Source organism: Pogona vitticeps, chromosome 4 (assembly GCF_051106095.1).
Source record: "Pogona vitticeps strain Pit_001003342236 chromosome 4, PviZW2.1, whole genome shotgun sequence".
In the NCBI taxonomy this organism is placed as follows: Eukaryota; Metazoa; Chordata; class Lepidosauria; order Squamata; family Agamidae; genus Pogona; species Pogona vitticeps.
This window is the reverse complement of record NC_135786.1, coordinates 179,534,117-179,552,826: the sequence shown is the minus strand read 5'-3', so window position 1 is coordinate 179,552,826 and position 18,710 is coordinate 179,534,117. Positions and strand designations below refer to the sequence as shown.

Sequence of the window (18,710 nt, the reverse complement as noted above, 5' to 3'; positions counted from 1 at the left end):
TGTATTCTAAATATCTGCTGCGTAATTAGAGTGTTGGGCTGCTGGAAATTCAGTAATATTAAAATAACAGGCAGGGTTCAAAAAGGGGCAGTGCGCAATTGTTCAATGTATGGTGCTTCATCACTTGGCGTAAAAATATTAAGGAGCTTTATGTTATCTTTGTGGATTTCAAGTTTACCTTTTAGCCTTTTAGGTAGAGGTCAGCTGTGGCAATAATGTTCTGCCAACAATATAGATAAAAGGCTGTTATTTTTAATTCAGATACTTCACTCAAACACCAGTCTAGGCTAAGACTTGGGGCAGATGAGCTGCTGCCAGAAACAATACCGACAGATGGAAGACTCTGACAAGGATAATTATTGGCCCTCTTGGTTTTCAATTTCCATATTATTAACATTATGAAGAGTTGAGTAGCTTAGGAATCTTCTCAGTTCCAGTCTGGGATGTTAAGCTTTCAGTTCTTCTGTATGTGGATGACGTTGCCCTGATACTACACTAATTGGCATGTGAAGAATTTTGGCTAAGCTAAGTAAGTTCTGTGTAAGAAAACATCTGGTTATTAACTATAAAAAGACAAAAGTTGTGGTTTTGATGAGGAAAACCTGTGTAAGGAAGCTCAATAATAATGTAATGAGCAGTTACAAGATTTTAAATATCGCTTTAGTGCCCAACTTTCAAGGAGACTATTGGAGAATCTGGTTAATTCCTTTTATACTTTGCAGAGTAGCAGATACAAATAACATTATAGAGAAAGTGTGAGAGAATAACTGAAGGCTCAGTATCCCACCTCTTTTCACGGTCACTAGCACTTTATATGTTAAAAATCACTCTGGAAGCATTTTAACTGAAAAAAGGGTATATTTACTTAGAGTTGTAAGTAAATACGAAGCTACTTTGGAAAAGTTACTCTCTCCTTCTGAAAGGTTTGGGGCAACTCAAAGACTGATTGGTGAAATGCCCTCGAAATGTCTAGAAAGTCTTTCAGGGCAAAAGTGATAAGGGTTGGCTTCTTGTCCTGAGGAGAATATGGGTGAGACTCAAGGAATGAGAAAAAGGGAGAACACATGCCACAAATGGTTCCAGAGACATGAGAGCTGGGTCATACTGAATATATCAGGGGAACATTTAGTCACATGACTTCTTTCAAATACAATTGAAAGATAATCATAACTGAAACTTACAGTTGCTGTTTAGAGTTACAGTCAGTAGAAAAATAGGAAAAAAGGAGTCTCCGCACATGGGACAAACCCCTCTATGCTTCCTACATGCTGGCAGGAAAGAAGAGAGAGGCTAACAAACAAATGAAGTGAAGCAAACAAACAAACAAACAAACAAACAAACAGGAAGACAGGCAGTTTCAGTGTATGGCCCCAGCCATTTTGGAAGGGAGATACGATAATGCTCATTCCATCAAAGGCTGTGGATCACAGAGGTCAAATATGTTACTATTTATTAAATTTTTATTATGTTACTATGAACATCCCAAAGACAATTTCTTACTGGTATTCTCAGCTCTTTGTGTGATAGGCTGCCTTGACTCAGTTACAATAATAATTATTATCATCATCATCATCATCATCTTTGAACTGCTGAGGCAGAAGGAACCCTAAGGATGTATGTTGCTTGTGGGTAGTGATGCAACTACCTACCTATCAAATAGCAAAATATACTTTGGCAGCAAAAAAAGATATATTCCAAGTATAACAAAAAAAACTTAAGAAAGAAGGGAGGTTATGTTGCTATACACCCAACCATGATTGCATTTATGTGTAAATATGCACTGTTGGTGCTATGTATGTTCTGTTGTAATTGTTGGCATGTTATGATGACCTATGATTTTAAGCAATAAAACTTTGTTCAACTGTTTATTCAATATTTTATTCAGTGGTTTCACTCACACTCAATAAGAAATTTTTGTTTGTTGTTAAGCTTTAGGATTTTGCAATGTGTAGTCTCTGATCAGCTCCCTAGTATGTTTTTTTTAAACAAATGTTAATAGTTGGAAATTTAGGAATCTATTATGAAGTTAAAGGCTAATGTAAACTCCAACAGCAGCACTAGAGCATGAAAAGTATGTTAAAAGACAGGGTTCTTCTGCATATGTCAAAATGGTGTATCTTGATGCCATGACAATAAATCCTCAAATCTAGGGTTGCCAGATTCGTAGTGTCTGATTCTCTGTCAAAACCTTAAACATGGAAACCCTATTGGTATCTCTTGGCAACTGCAGAATCTCCAGTATTAATTTTATTTAGCTTTGAATGATAAGACTATTCTGGCTGCCCATTCTTCCTTCCTTTATATATTAGCAAGCAACTCATCCAGGTTAGAACTTGCTTTTGTATTTTGCTGGTTAACAAAATCTTCCAACTTTGATGCAACATTCTCCATGTGTGGGGACAAAAAACAGAGTTTGACTGTATAATAGCAAACATCAATCACTGTCATCTGTATAAGCATTATTTCTCGAAAGGTTTACATTCCATTTTTAAAAACTGATCTTTAGTTCTGAGATGATTTGAATGCCTGTTACTGAGGCAGAAAGGCAGGATATATACATCACTATGGATACGCAGTGTGGTATAGTGGAAGAAGTGATGTTGTAAGACTCAGAGGACCATGATTTTAATCCCATTGAAATGCACAGGTGTAACTTAGTATGGTCACTATAAGTTGGTTCCAACTTGACAGCACACAGTAGCAGTGTATGAAACAAACAGCAACAGTTCAAGTTGCATAGTGACCTTTGCTAGATATGATGATGGTCACTAGCTAAAGTGCTTTAACTTAAGATTTAGATATTGTGGGAGAGTAATGATTGCTAATAAAATCTTCATTATTCAGAGGCAGTGTTTCTTTGAATATATGACACTAGGATAATAGGAGTTGCTAAAGAGCTTGCCTTGTTAGTTTGTGCAAGCATTTATAGATGAAAACAAAATAAACACAAAAAGTAAAAAAGACATAACATATGTCTGATGAAGTGGACTTTTGCACAAAAGCTCACATTAAAAAAAATAAAGGTTATTCTTTAAGGTGCCATCACAGTTTCATCTTTTTAATTTTATTTTGTTTTCTCCTATAATGCAATAATAGGAGAAATTTTGTTTTCATGATTTCAAGCATTCTCAAAATATGCAGCCAATCAGATTGATTAGATAAGCTTTGTTCCAGTCCAGCAAGGACTCACCAGATTTTTTAAATACAGTGGTACCTTGCTAAACGACGACCCCAGTAAACAACTAATCCGCATGACAATGACTTTTTGCGATCGCTATAGCGATTCGCAAAACAGTCATTCCTATGGGGGATTTTCACTGGACGTCAATTAGGTCCGTGCTTTGCAAACTTTGTTCGCAAGACAACTATTTTTTTTTGGCTCCGCAAAATGGCTGTCCTGTATTTTCCGGACCCATGCTTCTCAGGGCAGCCATTTTCACAGTTGATCGGCACTCGCAAAATGGCTTCTCTATGGGCAATCTTCGCTGGACAATGAGGTATTTCCCCCATTGGAACGCATTAAACCAGGTTTCAATGCATTCCAATGGGGAAAGGGTTTTCGCATGACGATTTCGCTAAACAGTGATTTTCCCGGGATGGATTATCGTCATGCGGGGCACCACTGTAAGTTCAGAGAGATGAAAGAATAGTGAGTATGTGGATTACTGTTACATTAAAATGTATGTTTGTGCTAGTGTGAACATTGTATAGAACAGGCATCTTCTTTAGGTATCAAAACTTAGTATTACGAGTCACTCATTTTTAGTAAGATGAATTTTTTGTGCATTGCACAAAAGCACTGGTTAAATAATATGAGTCTGGCCCTTCTTACCAGGGCCAGTTTTGGAGGGAGGGACCTCCCTGATAAATCTAGTTTTGGAGGGAGGGACCTCCCTGATAAATTCTAAAAAGACAAGATTGTTTCTTCCAAACAAAAGTATACAATCCTGGACTCTCACATGACTGATACACACAAAACCACAAATTCAATTCCTTGTATCTCCAGTTAAAAACAAAAATGCCCTAATATCAGAATTCTGCCTGGAATCCTGAAGAGTTACTGCCATTTTGAATAAAAGGAGGTGGAGAAAAGTCTAATGTGAAAAGTCCTGTGTTCCTAAAATTACTATTCTTCATATTAGTTGATAAACTATTTCTGTACATCAAGCCCTATGAGGTAGGACATGCTACATGTGCCTACATTGCAGAACCACCACTCATCTCCTTCTTGAAGAATGTTCAAACCAAGGTCAAATGTTTGCCAAGCAATTCAGTGCAGTGAGTGTGACAAACATTCAGACTGAGCAAGGATTTAAACAGTTCAGTATATTTATTAAGGAACCAAACAAAGAAAAATCAGAATAGGTGGTTGCTTTTTTCTACCCTACAATTTATGTGGGATTGGATTGGGCACAGATGAGTTTGAACTAATCCTGGTGAAGCCTGTAGAGGGGCAGAGGAAGTTAAAAAAAATTCTATTAGGGCAGTACTGATGTGCTGCATCATGTATTTTAAAAAAAAACTGAAAACTTTCTCCCAGAAGTGGGAGGAAACAGGAGGGAGAAGGGCGATCCCTCCCCTTTTCTCTTGTGACTTTTCTTAAACAGTAGGTCAGGAATCTGCCCACTGCCAGCCAGTACTTTACAAACTGTGCATAGCTCTCAGTAAACACAATGCTTATGAATGGATAAAACATATGTGAAGATTGGGTAGAGCGATCTCTGGAGTAAAGAAAAGAGGGGAGGGGAGAACAAGGGGCGAAGCCTGAATTAGATACAGTAGCTCTGACTATTATAGACTTTGGTTCTTTTTTCATTGGCCACCTTGTCCTTCCAGTCAGGGGGTATCAGTTGCTACTCTCTGAAGGCCATGTAGCCCTCCACATAACATTTGTTGCAGGATAGGGGAGGCTGTATTTATGGGAGTAGATACTAGAAACCTATGCTTTTTCTCATGCTAGAACAAAAGCTTTCCCCCATCAGACATACTGTAGCAGATTGAAGACCACTGACATACATTCCCCACTGCACTAGTGGATGTCTGCTATTATGATTGGAATTTCTTTCCCTTTCCTCCCCTTCCTCTGCCCAGGATTCTGTTCCAGAGGATTTACCAACCTTCTGGAGTAGGTTTCAAGAGCACGTGTGAGGATGATAGATTGGATTCCCTCTCCTCAGCTCCGTTGGTGGAAACAATTGTGTGAGTGGAATAATACAGTGATGCCTCACTTAACGAGGATAATCCGTTCCAGGGAAATCGCTGTAGAGCGAAATCCTCGTTAAGTGAAATAAAAAATTCCATTGAAACGCATTGAAAACCCATTCAGTGCGTTCCAATGGGCTGAAAATTGACCGTCCAGCAAAGATCCTCCATAGGGGCAGCGATTTTCAGTGCCTGTAAAGCGAGGAATCCGTCCAAAAACACAGCGGGGAGCCATTTTACACAGGAGGCGGCCATTTTGAACCCACCAATCAGCAGTTTTAAGAACATCGTCTAGCGAAAAATCAGTTCCCGAAGTAGGGAACCGATCGTCGGGAAGCAAATTTTTCCTATTAAAACATCGTTTTGCAATGGCAAAAGCGATCGCAAAAGAGTAATCGTATAGCGGTTTCGTCGTTTAATGAGGCAATCGTTAAGCGAGGCACCACTGTACATGAATTTATTCTCAAATGCTTTCATGGCCGGGATCCGATGGTTGTTGTAGGTTTTTTGGGCTCTTTGGCCGTGTTCTGAAGGTTTTTATTCCTAACGTTTTGCCAGTCTCTGTGGCGGGCATCTTCAGAGGGCAGGAGTTAGAATTCTGTCTGTGTTCTATCCCACACACTACACCAGAACACAGACAGAGTTCTAACTCCTATCCTCTGAAGATGCCAGCCACAGAGACTGGCAAAAAGTTAGGAAGAAAAACCTTCAGAACATGGCCAAACAGCCCGAAAAACCTAGAACAACCAGCAATACATGAATTGTTGATAAGGCCAGAATATTATTTTTTCTGGCCTTATTAAGGGACGGTATAGTATCTGCTTAGAACTGATTGGTTCAAATTGGGAAAGGAGTACAATAAAGCTATACAGTGGACCCTCGACTTACAGACGGCTCAACTTACAGACGTTTCGAGGTACAGACTTCTCTGGCTGCAAAATTTAGATTCAACTTGCAGACGGAGAATCGACTTACAGACCAGAAAAAAACCAAAATGGAACAAAAATAGAATAAAAACTGCCAGTTATGGGATTAATCAGTTTTCAATGCATTGTAGGTCAATGGAGATTTGACCTACAGACTTTTCGATTTGCAGCCACCGTTCCAATACGGATTAATTCCGTAAGTAGAGGGTCCACTGTATCTTGTCTCCCTGCTTATTTAACTTATATGCAGAATACATCGTGCAAAAGGCTGGACTGGATGAATCTCAAACCAGAATTAAGATTGCCAGAAGAAATATCAACAACCTCAGATATGCAGATGATACCACTCTGATGGCAGAAAGTGAGGAGGAATTAAAGAACCTCTTAATGAGGGTGAAAGAGGAGAGTACAAAAATGGTCTGAAGCTCAACATCCAAAAAACTAGGATCATGGCCACTGGCCCCATCACCTCCTGGCAAATAGAAGGGGAAGATATGGAGGCAGTGACAGAGTTTACTTTTTTGGGTTCCATGATCACTGCAGATGGTGACAGCATGAGATTAAAAGGCCCCTGCTTCTTGGGAGGAAATCGATGACAAACCTAGACAGCATCTTAAAAAGCAGAGACATCACCTTGCCAACAAAGGTCCGCATAGTCAAAGCTATGTTTTTTCCAGTAGTGATGTATGGAAGTAAGTGTAGGGCCATAAAGAAGGCTGACGATGCTTCTGAATTGTGGTGCTGGAGGAGATTCTTGAGAGTCTCCTGGACTGCAAGGAGAACAAACCTGTCCATTTTGAAGGATATCAAACCTGAGTGCTCACTGGAAGGACAGATCCTGAAACTGAGGCTCCAGTACTTTGGCCATCTCATGAGAAGAGAAGACTCCCTGGAAAAGATGCTGATGTTGGGAAAGCGTGAAGGCTAGTGGAGAAGGGGACAACAGAGGACGAGATGGTTGGATAGTGTCATCGAAGCAAACTAGGAATAGTCATGCATAAACCAGATATTTCAGCATGGGTTTCCACTCTTGCAGACTGATTCTAAATTACTATAAAATGGGAAGGCTGGCCACCATTTTAGACAAAAATAAACAAATGTGTGAGATCTGTCAGTGGATCACTAGACATAATAAATAAATACTGTATTGAAGGGAAAATATCTCTGATTACTACATGCTGTGGGTGAACAACAAAGCATGGTAAATTAATATCACAGCTTGTTTCTAAGTTTCTAAAGACATCATACTGGCCGTGGGGACAACAGTAAGACTGAGTTTGGTCTGATTTATTAAACTATTCAATAGTTGCTAAATACAATAAATAACTTGAATCAGTGCCATCAGTAATGTGTACCATATCATAGGACATACAACTATATTTCAAACCTAATTCATCCACCAGAAGATAAGTAAAAGTTTTGCCCAAAATATAGGACAAAGTCATTGTCAAATATGCTTGAATAGAGGTATGGTATGGAAATGTTTTGCTACACAATGATTATGTCATACCAGTCACTTGTACTGTGCAAATGTGTCCAGAAGTGGAGGGAGGGAATGTTGTTTACTGATTTCTCATGCTGATTTGTTAGGTTAAACCAAGTGTTTTTATAGCTTTGTAATACAATTAAAGTTATTTTTAGGGTGGAATAAGATAGAGCCAGAATGGTTAGGAGAGAAGCATGTTTAGAGAGGTATCTTCCATTTGTTTGTTTGTTTTTTTAAGAAAATGAGGGTGAAAGAGCTACTTCTGTCAGAGACAATAGCTTTTACTAATTAGTACGGTAATTGCATGATTATTGCAGAGCTAGAAGTTATAGTACAAACAGTGTCCTACTGGGGCTCCAGGTTATCTTCTCCCAAGGGTTGCCTTCTTAATTAAGTGTGCACTAAAGCAGGTGTACAAAGCAACTTTGAACATCATGTTAAGCAGGTCCCCTGATTGCCAATTTGGCTATTCCTAAATGGATTTTAATGACTGTTATGCTTTAAGATTGTGTGCTCATGAAGCTTATGTTGTGAGTTGTGTGGAAAAACAGAGAGAAAAAGAGAGAAAGAGACTGTGTCCTTGCAAGCAATTTATTTGTATTTTATAGCCGCCTTTGTCTTTGTTGCTAGGTTAGTAGGTTAGACACTAATATGCCATATCCTTTTAGCAAAATAAACAGTTTCTTTGAACAAACATATACATACATAATTGAAAGATTCTAATGTTAGGGTCATAAGGGATATAACCTGTCTCCTAAACAGAAACATGAGTGTCATGTGATCAGATATTTGTTTTCTGTGGTGTAGGTGCCAGTATTACCAGCAAGTTGCCATATGGTATTTATATGCTTATTCCTTTCTGTTCAAGTTGTGATTTTAGCAAAATATATAAGCTAAAACTTTAAAAAATCATGCACAACTTGGAGCGTGGTAAAAATCAGTACCAGCAAGATCATGTGTTCTTGTCATAAATTTGTCGGTACAAAATAATAGCATACATCACTGTTTAATTTCTGTTTTTAAAATACTGTGCTCTCTGTGGAGAATTTGGAATAGATTTGTTATTTATAGGAAGAAAAAGATAAAATATGTTAATGAAACTGTGATATGAATTAACAGAAAGTTTATGAAGAGCTTATACATTGCACAAGATATCATTGCTATACATTCTTGCTGCACACTGAAGATACTTATACGGTCGTGGCCAAAAATATTGGCACCCTTGCAATTCTGTCAGAAAATCCGACCCTTCTCTCAGAAAATTGTTGCAGTTACAAATGTTTTGGTACTCACATGTTAATTTCTTTGGTTTGCGTTGGAAAAACACACAAAAAACAGAGAAGTCACATCTGATACAATGCCACACAGAAACCCAAAATGCACTGGCCAAAATTATTGGCACCCTGTCTAAATTGTAAGAAATAACTGCTTGTCAAGCATGTGATGCTCCTTTAATTTATTTTTAGACACACCTGTTGCAAGTAAGAGGTGTGGGCAATATAGTAATCACACTTACAACTGGTTAAGATGGAGAAAAGTTGACTCGACCTTTGTGTTGCGTGTGACACTGAGCATGGAGAAAAGAATGAAGTGTAAAGAGTTGTTTGGATGTGAGAGAAAAAGAATTGTGGAAAAACATCAACAGTCTCAAGGCTACAAGCCCATCTCCAGAGATTTTAATGTTCCTGTGTCCATTGTGCGCAATATCATCAGGAAGTTTACAGGTCATGGCACTGTAGCTAACCTCCCTGGACGTGGATGGAAGAGCAAAATTCCTGAAAAATTATAACGAAGATTTGTTCGAATGGAGGATAAAAAAAGGTAAAGGTAAAGGTTCCCCTTGACAATTTTTGTCCAGTCGTGTCCGACCCTAGGGGGCGGCGCTCATCCCGCTCTTCAAGCCATAGAGCCAGCGTTTTGTCCAAAGACAATCTTTCCGTGGTCACATGGCCAGTGTGATTTAGACACGGAACGCTGTTTACCTTCCCACCGAGATGGTACCTATTTATCTACTCGCATTTGCATGCTTTCGAACCGCTAGGTTGGCGGGAGCTGGGACAAGCGACAGGCGCTCACTCTGTCGCGTGGATTCGATCTTACAACTGCTTGGACTTCTGACCCTGCAGCACAGGCTTCTGCGATTTAGCCCACAGCGCCACCACGATACAGAACCCAGATTAATTTCCAAACAAATTCAAGCTGATCTGCAGACACAGGGTACAACAGTGTCAGCTCGCACTATCCATCGTCATCTGAATGAAAAGGGACGCTATGGTAGGAGACCCAGGAGGAAACCACTGCTGACACAAAGGCATAAAAAAAGGAAGACTGGAGTATGCCCAAACTTGTGATAAAACCACAATCCTTCTGGGAGAACGTACTGTGTACAGATGAGACAAAAGTAGAGCTTTTTGGTCAAGGACATCATGGCACTGTTTACAAAAAAAGAAATGAGGCCTGCAAAGAAAAGAACACAGTCCCTACCGTCAAACATGGTGGAGGTTCAAAGATGTTTTGGGGTTGCTTTGCTGCTTCTGGCACTGGATGCCTTGACTGTGTGAATGGTATCATGAAATCTGATGATTACCAAAGAATTTTGGGGCACAACGTAGTGACCAGCTTCTGAAAGATGCATCTCCACCAGAGGTCATGTAGGACAATGACCTGAAACATGTTATAAAAAGCACTCAGAAATGGTTACAAGCAAAGCACTGGAGAGTTCTGAAATGGCCAGCAATGAGTCCAGATCTGAATCCCATACAACACCTGTGGAGAGATCTCAAAACAGCAGTTGGGAGAAAGCATCCTTCAAATCTGAAGGCCCTGGAGCAGTTTGCAAGAGTGGTCAAAAACTCATTCATGGTTACAGGAAGCCACTGATTTCACTTATTGTTTCCAAAGGAGGTGCTTTTGTTGTTTGTTATTTGTTGTTTAGTCGTTAAAATGTGTCCGACTCATAACCCTATGGAACAGAGCACACCAGGCTCCCCTGTTTTCCAATGCCTCCCAGAGTTGTGTCAAATTGATGTTGGTAGCTTCGATGACACTGTCCAACCATCTCGTCCTCTGTCGTCCCCTTCTCCTCTTGCCTTCACACTTTCCCAACATCAGGGTCTTTTCCAGGGAGTCTTCTTTTCTCATGAGATGGCCAAAGTATTGGAGCCTCAGCTTCAGGATCTGCCCTTCCAGTGAGCACTCGAGGTTGATTTCCTTAAAAATGGATAGGTTTGTTCTCCTTGCAGTCCGGGGGACTCTCAAGAGTCTCCTCCAGCACCACAATTCAAAAGCATCAATTCTTTGGCAGTCAGCCTTCTTTATGGTCCAGCTCCCACTTCCATACATCACTACTGGAAAAACCATAGCTTTGACTATGTGGACCTTTGTTGGCAAGGTGATGTCTCTGCTTTTTAAGATGCTGTCTAGGTTTTTCATCGCTTTCCTCGCAAGAAGCAGAGGAATCTTTTATATCCTCCTCCCACAATGATACTTTTAGCTCCTTCACAAGGATTTTGAGCATATTCTTCCTAGCGTGTGAAATGAGTGCAATTGTACGGTACTTGGAGCATTCTTTGGCACTGCTTTTCTTTGGGATTGGGATGTAGACTGATCTTTTCCAATCCTCTGACCACTGCTCAGTTGTCCAAACTTGCTGTCATATTGAGTGTAGCACCTTAACCGTCATCTTTTAAGATTTTAAATAGCTCAACTGGAATGCCATCACCTCCACTGGCCTTGTTGTTAGCCATGCTTTCTAAGGCCCACTTGACTTCACTCTCCAGGATGTCTGGCTCAAGGTCAGCAACTACACTTTCTGTGTTGTCTGGGCTATCCAAATCTTTCTGGTATAATTCCTCTGTGTATTCTTGCCACCTCTTCTTGATGTCTTCTGCTTCTGTGAGGTCCCTACCATTTTTGTCCTTTATCATTTCCATCTTTACACAAAATATTATTTTAATATCTCCAATTTTCTTGAACAGATCTCTGGTTTTTCCTTCTCTATTATTTTCCTCTATGTCTTTGCACTGTTCATTTAAGAAGGCCCTCTTGTCTCTCCTTGCTATTCTTTAGAAGTCTGCGTTCAATTTTCTGTAACTTTCCCTAAAGGGGCTGCTCCCTCGCCGCATGGGTGATGGCGGCACCTCCTCCTTCTCCTCACAGCATTGGGGTTTGAGAGGAGGCGCGACCATCACCCATGCGGCGAGGGAGCAGCCCGGGTAGGTGGGACTCGTTAGCCTGGGAAGGCAACTCCTGTGACATCGCTGGAACCAGTTGTATTGGCTCTTGCCTTTCTATTGGACTATTTCAGTGATGTGGAGAGGGGCTGCTTCTGTAACACCCTATCGTTTATATTATTTTACCCAGGCTTTGTGCTCTGGAGAGGACACTCCAGCTTTGCATACAGCTTCAGTCCTCCATACAGAGCACGTTACCATAGTCTCTTGAGACTGAAGGATGCCTTTGATGGTGATCCCAAAAGGGGGTGCTACCAAATATTAAGTTAAGGGTGCCAATAATTTTGGCCAGTCCATATTTGGGTTTCTATGTGGGATTGTATCAGATCAGACTTTTCTTCTCTGTTTTGTGTGTGTTTGCGTGTGTGTGTGTGTGTGTGTGTGTGTGTGTGTGTGTGGTTCCAACGCAAACCAAAGAAATGAACGTGTGAATACCAAAACATTTGCAACTGCAACAATTTTTCTGCATTTTATGACAGAATTGCAAGGGTGCCAATATTTTTGGCCATGACTGTAGACTGTAGTGCAGCATCTACTCTGAACTGCAAAAAGTCTAAATTAGGAAATATGAGAATTTTCACCCACACTGTATTTTCCAAATCCACCAGTTTCCAAAGTTATAATTAACATTAACAGAGTGATGACACAGTCCATGTGATATGAGGTGATGTTGCTTGAAATCATGCAAACACACATAGAAGAACAAAGAGAAAAAGCTGTGTGGGTCCTCCTATGGAATCCAAGGGCAAACGTTGATAATACAGTCTTGCCTCTACTTACTAACTTAATCCTTTCCCGGAACGTGTTCTTAAGTCGAAATGTTCATAAATCAAATCAGCATTTCCCAGAGGAATGCACTGAAAACTGATGAATCTGTTCCGACTGTTTTTTGTTTGTATGTAGAGGCACCGTTTGTAAGTTGAAGCTTTAGTTCCCATAGGAACTAATGCAAAACCGGTTAATCCATCCTCTAACACTAGGTGGAGAATTTTTTTAACACAAGATGACTTAGGTTAAAAAAAGAGCAGGAAAGGAGGGAGGGAGGGAACAATAGGGAACAATTTTACACCAACACATTTTAAACCAAACACCTTTTAAACTGGACCAAGCACCTTTTAAATCAAACACCTTTTAAACCAAACCAAGCATCTTTGTTTGTTGGTAGCCGCCCAGAGTGGTAGAATATACCAGATGGGCGGGATATTAAATAAATAAATAAATAAACAAACAAACAAACAAACAAACAAACAAAACACATTTTAAACCAAACCAAGCACTTGGGGAGCAGAGAGGGGGGGGAGAGAGAGAAGGCAATGGGAGGGGGGCAGACTTGAGTCTAAACTCCATTTTAGGGCAAACGAGCCAGCACAGACCCGTGCAGAAAGGGTCTGCAAGACCCATCAGAGCATAGAAACATAATCTCCCCCACCTAGCCCAAACCCAAGCTGCAAGGGAAGCATGCAGGAACCATTGCAAATGCACAGAAAACAAACGGAGCAGATCAGAAATGCACAGAGAACAAAGGGACAAGGTCGGAAATGCACAGAAATCAAAGGAAAAACCAAGGAAAGCATGTAGGAACCACTGCAAAAAACAAACAGAGCAGATCAGAAATGAACAGAGAACAAAGGGACAAGGTCGGAAATGCACAGAAATCAAAGGAAAAGGCAAGGAAAGCATATAGGAACTATTGTCAAAACAAATGGAGCAGATCAGAAATGCAAAGAGAACAAAGCAAGAAGCATGCAAGACACACACCCCAATACCTATCGGAAATGGGGGGGGGAAACCAAAAAACAAACCCCCCAAGACCCATCAGAAATGGGGAAAAAACACTGCAAAAAGCAACTAGCCCCCCCATCGGACATGGGGGGGACAACAAACCCGACAAAGACCCATCACAGCACAGAAACATAACCCCCCCAGCCGAAAACCACGCGGCAAGAATACCCAGAACTTTTTTAAAAGTATAAAGCAGCACCTTACCTTAGCAGGCAGCCTCCTCGGATCCCACACTCTCTAGCTGCTGGGGCGAAAGAGCTACAAAGAAGCAGCCTCATCACCACCTACAGTTATCAATTTGAATTTCCCGCCTTTTTTCCCTGCCTTTTTGTGTTCGTAAGTGTAAGCTCCGTTCGCAAGTAGAAGTAAAATTTTGCGACCTGAGCTGTTTGTAAGTCAAAATGTTCGTATGTAGGGGCGTTTGTAAGTAGAGGCACCACTGTACAGTGGTGCCTCGCTTAACGATTGCTTCGTACAACGAAAAATTCACTTAACGATGGCTTTTTTGGAGCAATCTTGTGCTTCACTTAATGATTTTCCCTATGGGCAATTTTCGCTTAACGATTTCGGGACCATGCTTCACTTAACGATGACAGTTTTAGGTCCCCTTGTTTCGCTTAACGTTTTTTTTACAGCCCCGTTTTTGCTATTTTTAAAATATTCTAAAATGTTTAAAAAATGTTTAAAATGCTTGGAATCGTTAGTGCACCTAATAAATCCTTTGTTAACTTAATTTGACTTTGTTCTGAGTCTTTTTGAATTTTTTGTGAATTTTTTTCTCCCATTGAAATAGGCTTCAATGCATTTCAATGGGTTTCGCTTAACGTTTTTTCCTATGGGGATTTTCACTTAAGGATGGTAATCCGTTCCAATCGGAACGGATTATCCGGTTTTCAATGCATCTCTATGGGAAATGGTGTTTCGCTTAACAATGTTTTCACATAGCGATGTTTTTTTTGGAACCAATTAAAATCGTTAAGCGAGGCACCACTGTACCTTTATTAGACTACTAGACAGTAGTATCCACTAAAAATTCACAACCATAAACTCGATTTCAACTTCATATAGATTTTCATCAGGCTGCAAGACATAGAACTATGTGTTTTGGAACTATGTGACATTAAAATGTGGAAGTTTAGAGATGGAATCTTAAACTTAGAAAAAGTTATATGACAGCCAAAATGAAACAAATTTGTTTATTCTTGCTCTGGATGACAAGACTGAAACTCATGGATTTCATTTTAAAAAGCAAAAGATTAGAGAGAACCAAAGGGCTTCTGGTCCTTTTTCTTGATGAACCAAAGAGCTAAGTTTTCAAGAAAATGCTTTATTTTTACTAGTATAGTATTTTTCACAACCAGCCATGTTGCTGCGTACTATATGCTTTTATAGAATTCAAACAGAGAATCTTCAAGAGCAGTAGAGTCTTAACACAGTTGCTTACAGGAACTTTACAAAGATTATTGATATGCTTACACACAGAAACATCGGGGAGAAACAGCCCAGTGGCTTCCTTAAGAAATTAACAGTCAAACTCTTTAGTGTCTTTGGGTGTGACTTGATGTTTGACTTATCCTGGCCTTTCAGTCTAGATCATGCTAAATAGAGTAGTATTGAGGTGTGGTTTGTCATTTGGGGCAATCCCTGCATCCACATGAAAGGATAAACCACACCACATCCCAAGTGACTCTGTTTAACAGGGTCAAGGCTTCTTTCCCTCTAAAAGAAAAACTTCCAATTTCTCAAGATCATTAAGCAACCCAGGCAAAGCATAAAAGATAAAGTCTGTTAATGATCTTAAGAAATTGGAAGCTTTCCTATTAAATCATCCTTGCTACTTACCTTTGAAGAAGGAAGGAGGAAAACTTTTACCCTTTCTTTTTAATTGTTGCTAACCAACATAGCACATACTGCATGCCTTGAGAAGGCTTTAAGAGAAGCCTTTTTGAAGCATTGCTAATGCATTAGCAATAGTTAAAAAGAAATGCAAAAATTCCTCTCTTATGCCCTTGTTAAGTGACTTTTGCAAAGGGACAGCAGCCAACTAGCAGCTTTGGTTCAGTCCGAGCAATGACATATACTGGAACCAAACCAAATAAAGTGATTCTACCCATACTTTAAAAGGAGTAACCCCTGACAGGAAACCAGAAAGGTGCAGGTAAGAATGTTTTGAGGATGGGCTGGTTTGCAATGTCAGTTATGTTGTGTGGTCACCAGCTGAAGATGCAAACCAGCCTGTCCCTACAGTTGACCAAAGAGCAGGACAAACACCCAGGTAGCCACCCCTTTACTTAACACCTTTCATCAGGTTAGATGGTTAAACTAGATATTGGACATGTCTACACTGGCTTTTCCGTGGGGTCACGAAGAGTCGGACATGACTAAACGACTAAACAACGACAACACTGGATTTTATAGGGCCGGCTAAATAGGGTTGCTTGTGGTCTAGTAGAGATGTCCAGTATGCCATTTGGTGCAGTCCTCACATCCAGATGGCATGCTGGACCTTAGGTGCCTGTTTTGTTTTGTTTTGTTTTGTTTGCTTTTTGGCATCCTCATGATGTGGACAGGACCATTGGAGAGGCAAAGTCTTTCACTTGTCTGTTGGACTCTTGCCCTTCCTGGCTTATAAAAGTTGCCAGAGAGGGATTGGTCAAGTGGGTTGAAGGAGTGGTGAATGCCTTCTTGCAGCAGGGTGGGATCCCACATGCTTAAAGGAGGCACTAGTAAGACTACTGTTGAAAAAACCTTCTTTGGATCCCATAATACTGGATAATTATGAGGAGAACCACTTCCAGGATATTGGCCAATTAAATCCTTCCTCTTCTCTTGCGTGGAAGGGCAGTGGACGATGGGGAATTGGATTCTATTAGGGTAGTGCAGATGTGCTGCAGTGGTGGGGGGGGAGAGAAAAACCCAGAAAATGTCCTCCCAGGAAGTGGCTATGAAGGGCATTTTAGGAAAAATCCTTTCCCTTGCATTAAAGGTCCAGACAAGAACCTGCTTGCAGCTGGAACCCCAACAGAGCTCATTGGAAGCCAGATCAAGGAAGCCTTAAAGTGGATATCAGTCAGCTTAAAAGGAGGCAGTTAAATTTGAAAGCTGAAAAGTAACTTGCTTCAGAGTGAACTGGCCATTGTGTTGTCGACTAGTGTGCAGTAAGCTTTTTGAAATTCTGTGTGATACAGTGGTGTCAGAAGAGGGAAGAAAGTGTGCCTTCTAAATATTTAGCCTATTTGATAAAAAAGTTTAATGGAAAGGTCAGTACGATTTGTGAGAGTAAGTTGCTTGATAGATTGTTTATGAACATTTGCTATTGTGTGAATTTAGTTTACAAACATATTTTATTGATCTCAGTTTCAGCAGGGTGTGTGAGGCAGAAGCCAGATTAATTTTACAAAGTTACAGAGGAGTAAAAAGACAGAGTATTCTAAAAAACATTTCTAAAGTGCACAGATTTCAGATCTCATCACTTACCAAGAGAGTCATAATCAAATGTTTGATTATGTTCAATGTGGGATAATACAAAACAAATAAATAACAAACTCATGAATATAGAACTAATGTTTTTGAAATAGAATGTTTCATTCTGTTTACATTTTTTAAAAAAAAATACCGTTTCCCTGAAAATAAGACAGGGTCATATATTAGTTTTTGCTCAAAAACGCATTAGGGCTTATTTTCAGGGGATGTTTTATTTTTGTCATGTACAACCATCTACATTTATTCAGATGCAGTCATGTCATCTTCTGATTGCTGCACAGTGGTAGAGGGCAGGGTTTTACTTAACTAGGGCTTATTTTTTGAGTAGGACATATTATGGGCATCCTGAAGAATCACACTAGGGCTTATTTCAGGTTAGGTCTTATTTTAGGGGAAACAAGGTATGTGTTCTCTTCCTAGTATTAGATTAACTTTTCTTCAGAATTTTGTTTTCTGGCTTTTGGATGAATTAATCTGATTGCAGCTTTTCAAAAACTGTCAACTGGAACTCTGAATTTTCAGATTAAACTTAAATATTACTTTCAGTTTAGTAGCAATATAGATGTGTATTGTTTACTTTTGTTCCTTATGCTTTGAAGTGAACACTCGAAATAATTTTGGAGCTGAATATGATGACATTTTTGAACCCTGATCTAATGAGTAGTGTGCAAAAATTAATGTTCTTAATTGAAAAAAAAACTCTCTCTAGTTTTCCCCACTTCTTCCTCTAAAAACTGTTAACTTTGAAACAACATCCCACCTTCTCCTAGGACCATGTATGACTCAAGGTTACATTTTAAATGGGGACTGTGATAGACAGCATCTATAATTACAGCAATTTTTTTATCTGGCTCTTTGAACTGTCAAGCTAGTCACTGATTGCATCAAGTACTAAAAACCTGTGGAGAAGATTTATACATATGTGAAATTAATCTCTCACTTGCCTCTCTATTTAAATGTGAAATATGCAGAACATTTCCAAAACATTTTAGAAGGACATGGTAAAACAAATCAATATATACTTTCATTCTTAGTTTGAGTTGATGCACATGCTTATATTTATTGCGCAATTGTTTCTGATAGTTCAATTTCATGATTTTAGAGTCATATAAGAATTATATTGGATTATGTTTACCAGTCATGGAAATATAGTACCCATTAATACAGGTAAACTCTTCCCTTGATAGATTCTGCATCACCCATTTGGGTTAATTAGCTTTTCAGAATGCATAAATAAAATGCAATAAATAAATAAATAAAAATACTGTCAAATATGCACATAATCTGTTTTTTGGAGATTAAACAGGAGTTTTGAAAGTGCTTTTACATGATAATCCCAATCAAAATATGTAACCCTTAGAGGAGAACAGCTTTCAAATCAAATGCAGTTATTGGAGCAGTACGACTATGGAACCAATTACCTCGGGAGGTAGTGAGCCTTCCAACACTGGAGGCATTCAAGAGAAAATTAGACAACCATCTGTCAGATCTTCTTTGACTTGGAGTCCTGCATTGAGAAGGGGGTGGTACACAGGCCCCTTCCAACTCCATTATTCTATGATTCTCTGATTAAATTGCCAAACCTTTTGAGCTAAACAT

The 18,710-nt window shown here is 39.7% G+C and overlaps 1 protein-coding gene across 6 annotated transcripts in view; it reads left to right on the top strand.

The window, feature by feature from the left end:
* GNAL (G protein subunit alpha L) overlaps positions 1 to 18,710 on the top strand; it is a 148,150-nt gene that overhangs the window by 79,341 nt on the left and 50,099 nt on the right. The gene's annotated exons all lie outside the window — the stretch shown is intronic.